This window comes from Perca flavescens, chromosome 9 (genome assembly GCF_004354835.1).
Source record: "Perca flavescens isolate YP-PL-M2 chromosome 9, PFLA_1.0, whole genome shotgun sequence".
NCBI classification, from domain to species: Eukaryota; Metazoa; Chordata; class Actinopteri; order Perciformes; family Percidae; genus Perca; species Perca flavescens.
The window spans coordinates 19082542-19086815 of NC_041339.1; positions in this window are offsets into that span (position 1 = coordinate 19082542).

Genomic DNA, 4274 nt, shown 5'->3' on the forward strand with positions numbered 1-4274 from the left:
TGTGAAAAAGTGGGCAAATTAAGTAGCTACGTTTTTCCTTGGAAAGACCCAATAGGAGTTTTGTGTAAAAGTTTCTTAGCATCATCAAAGTTTTTTCTGAAAGTACATTAGGGAAAATGAGCATTGCTTTTAAGAAAATCGGCATTAGAAGTGGAAAACATACTATATATCTGGATTAAAAGGGAACAAAAGGCCTGCAGGAGGCCTTTAAAACAAACCAGCCATGTGAAGTGAATCTAAAGTGAGTAAAAGGAAGCTGTAGGGTCTCACAGATGCACTTTTTTTGGATGGTGCACTTAAACCTCCCTGTATTATTTATATTATTTATATGTAAGAACTCTCCGAGGATTTGTTGTCCCTTTCGAAGAATGTAGCCTGAGGTTGTGCACTTCAGTCCAGTACGAGCCTTTCAACATCATCAAAAGCAGAGAAAAGTTGCTTTCTCTGTCTAAAGATGGTTTTATGTATTTTATCTTTGTGTGCTCTTTGATATCTTCCTTGAGTGCTTTTGCAAGAACCGCCACAACACTCTTTGTTCCTGATAGTCTTTTTCTCAAATGTGATATTAGCTGATGAAGGTGAAAAGGGAGAATGTTTTCAAGAAAACTTTGACAGACTAGGCACGAAATGGACAAATGGGTGAGAATAACTGTGCACAGCTTCCTCAGCACTTCTTTCATCTTGGAAGAGTGGAGCGCAGCAGAGCTCATCGCAAGTGTAGTGCTGCTCTACAGGGGGGATCTAAACACAGCCTCTCTGATTTAGGAGCTGGAACAGAGCAGTCGCCAGCCTCCCACCAGAGCTGGCAGGGTTGGATGGCTGTCTGGCTGCTGTTGATGAGGGTGGGGGGGGGGGGTGGGGAGAAGATGCTGCCAAAAGAGCAAAAGGCCACTAACTGCCGCAACACCAAACACCAGAATGAGACAAAGCTGGGTGGATGTGTGTGCCAGCGTGCAGAAAGAAAGACTTTTAAGACTTCTTTATTTAACTACTCAAAGGTGATACCATTAAACACAGATGTGTCGATATGATTTACTAACCCAACAAACAGGACAGAAAAAAAAAGTTCAAAGGTACAAAACTCCAAAGCCCATTTAAAGCTGAATATCTCCATACTGTCCACTGTTTGATAACAGGCATACTCAGCTCCCTGTCGAGTTGCCACCATCATCCTGCAGGACCTGCACTGGATCTGTGGAGCCCAACACCCCTGAACTTTAGTCTTTCTAGTTGTCCAAATGGGCAACTTAGCCCACCCAGATGGACGTTTACCACAATATGCACGTCCTTCTTTCTTACAAAATATCTTGGACCATAAATCAAATTTAAAAAAGTTCTCACAAACTCTGAAACCACAAATAAACATGTAGGCTACAAACTGGCCCTGTGACATAAAACCTAAACTGTCAACTTGTAAATATTAAATGACATCCCGTCAAATACATTTTGCAAGAAACAAAACTGCTGTCGGATTAAATCAACTGGCAATATTTTTTTCCAGTGAAGGAAATGGTATGTTCTTGTGCCGCAGGCAGGTCGAAGACATGGTGGATAGTCGGCATATAAAACAAAGCATGTGGTTAGGTTTAGGCAACAAAAGCACTTTGGTTAAGGTTAGAGGAAGATCGTCTTTTTCAGTATTTAATAAAGACCATCTTTACTCAATCTTTACCAAGAGCTAAACGTGACCATGAAAATGTTAATCATGCTTTAAAACAGAATATTTTGCAGGATAACATTCAGTATAAACATTTTCGACTTTGCAGATACGTTCAGTGAAAAGGTTTCGTCATTATGTTGATAAAAATAATAATTTAGGTGGCATTATGTTGCCAGTCTAAATGCATTTGAAGAACTATTCTGATCTTTTACTTCAGTAATTGTAGAAATACAACAATGTAAACTACATTATAAGTAAAAGTCCTGCTTTTTAAAAATTGTATAAATAAAGTGTATAAAATGATACTTCTGCTATTTGTTGGCATGATTTTATGAACCATGTTTTAATATTAAACATACATGTGGCACAGTGAATCCTTAGGATGAACTGTATGTATATGACTACTTTACCTTTACCTGCCAGTAGGCAGTGGGGATTTATATTATATTCATGTTAAGACTTTTTAATTTTTAAAAAGACTTAATAATACGATTAGATAATTTGGAGGCCCCCCTGCATTGACTCTGAGGAACCTCTTTTGAAGATCCCTGATATAAAGCAATCACTAACTAAAATGATGAAATAAATATGAAATATAAAGAAATACTGCAGCCAAACTCAGCTAGGTGTGATGTTCAATTGGAGGAGTGACCAGATCCAGATTAAATGTGGTGTGTTTCTCTCTTGCCAGATAACACTGAATGCCGAGCGCCTCTGATTCACCTCTTGACTTTATTCACAGTTTCAGCCTTCAGTCGTCTGCTGAGGTTCTCATCACCTCTGAGAAAAAAACTTACGCAACATAGGATAAACTATTTGCCAACCCAGTTAATCACTCTTGTCACACTGTAACTGTAAACACACCCACCCAAAAACACAAACTGCATGAATCTTTTTTTATCCATGGGTCTTATTTCAGACCATTAACATGTCAAAGATTCTTGGCAGAGTGTTGAAGCGCATTAAGTAGGCTAATATGATAATGTGACATAATGTGACACAAGCTCCAATAAAAGCGCTGTCATCTCCTGTAACTTGCACAAGAACCTGTTCCACCACAAATAAAGGAAGACTGCACCATTGTTCAAATACATATCTCTTACTCATGCATCTCTGTCCTTTACATCTGTTACTCATTCCTGTCTTTCTTTCTTTCTTTTAATAATCCTTTCCTTGGCCCTCTGGGAAACGGCGTCTGTCAGCCAATGGGAGCACAGCGGTCGGGCCATTGCCTTCTTTGAAAAGGACAACAAGCGCCACTTCAGTTCAGTTACAACTCTGAACAATACACCCAGCAATAATCAGCTTTTCTCTATCATAAATCATTCAGTTTTGGTCTTGCTTGCAAGTGTTTGCAGTGACCCTTTCCTCTTCACTGAGATCTCATTTTTGTGTATCAAAAGCGGAGTGAGGCTCTTTGGGGAATTTGAGGAATCTGAGATGAGAGATGCTAGTCATGGTGTGGCCACATTGCACCCCTCTTTCCGTCAGAGCTGCACTCGTTTGTGAGTCTCTATATGTGTGCGTGCATGCATGAGAGTGTGTGTTAATACAACGTGTGTCTGCTTCATTAGTTTTGTATAAGCCCCTGCTCCCTGCTCTGAATGAGGAGGGAGGACGACACACGTCAGCCCCAGACAGAGACAGATGCTGCTGACACGTCCGAGTATCTTTCTATTGTATTATTCATCCTCAGTGTCACATCTCATCCAAAGTGGTCAGCCGGACACGGTGCAACAGAAGGGGTCGCCACACACACACACGCACGCATGCACGCACACACGCACGCACGCGCACGCACACACACACACACACACACACACACACACACACACACACACAGCTTATTTTCATAATTCTGTTTGGTGTAGCTTTCTGTGCATGTGTGTGTATGTGCCATAGGGCGGGTTTACATCTGCCACACTCCAGCTTGGCTGTATATGGGGCTTTTGAAGTTTTTTTCTCTCTCCAAGCGGAAAGGGGCTTTTGATTAGGGAAGCAAGGGGGTTTTGTAACAGTGTGTGTGTGTGTGTGTGTGTGTGTGTGTGTGTGTGTGTGTGTGTGTGTGTGTGTGTGTGTGTGTGTGTGTGTGTGTGTGTGTGTGTGTGTGTAAATGTGTCACCTCAGGCAGCATATCAAACCCCTCCATGCTACCCCAACCTTCGGCAACCCCCTCCTTGAGCCTCGCAGTGAGGCCAACTGGGAATTAATCTGTTTTATTAATGAGAGTCAGAGGAAGTGTCAATTATATATAAAACATCTCAGGTCCTTCAAAAAACACAAAGGGCTTTGCTGTGTCTTTGTGACAAAGAGGAAGAGAATTTTTCTACCACATTAATCCAAGTATGCCAGGCTTGCTTAGAATGTCCGCTGGCTCTTCTCTGCTCTGACAACAGTTGTTGTTCATCGGCTACGGTCAGTGGATGGAGCCTTTGTGTCCTTTTACTGTGTATAAAAGTGCATGTGTTGACTTTGACTGTGACTTTGTGTGCCTATTCTACCAAGGTGCATATTTCAGATGGTCCTCCCACCTCTGTTTGTAAGGGGGAGAAAAATAAAAAGGTGGGAGAGGCATCTTAATAATGCCATTCAGATAGGCATGCAACTACATATT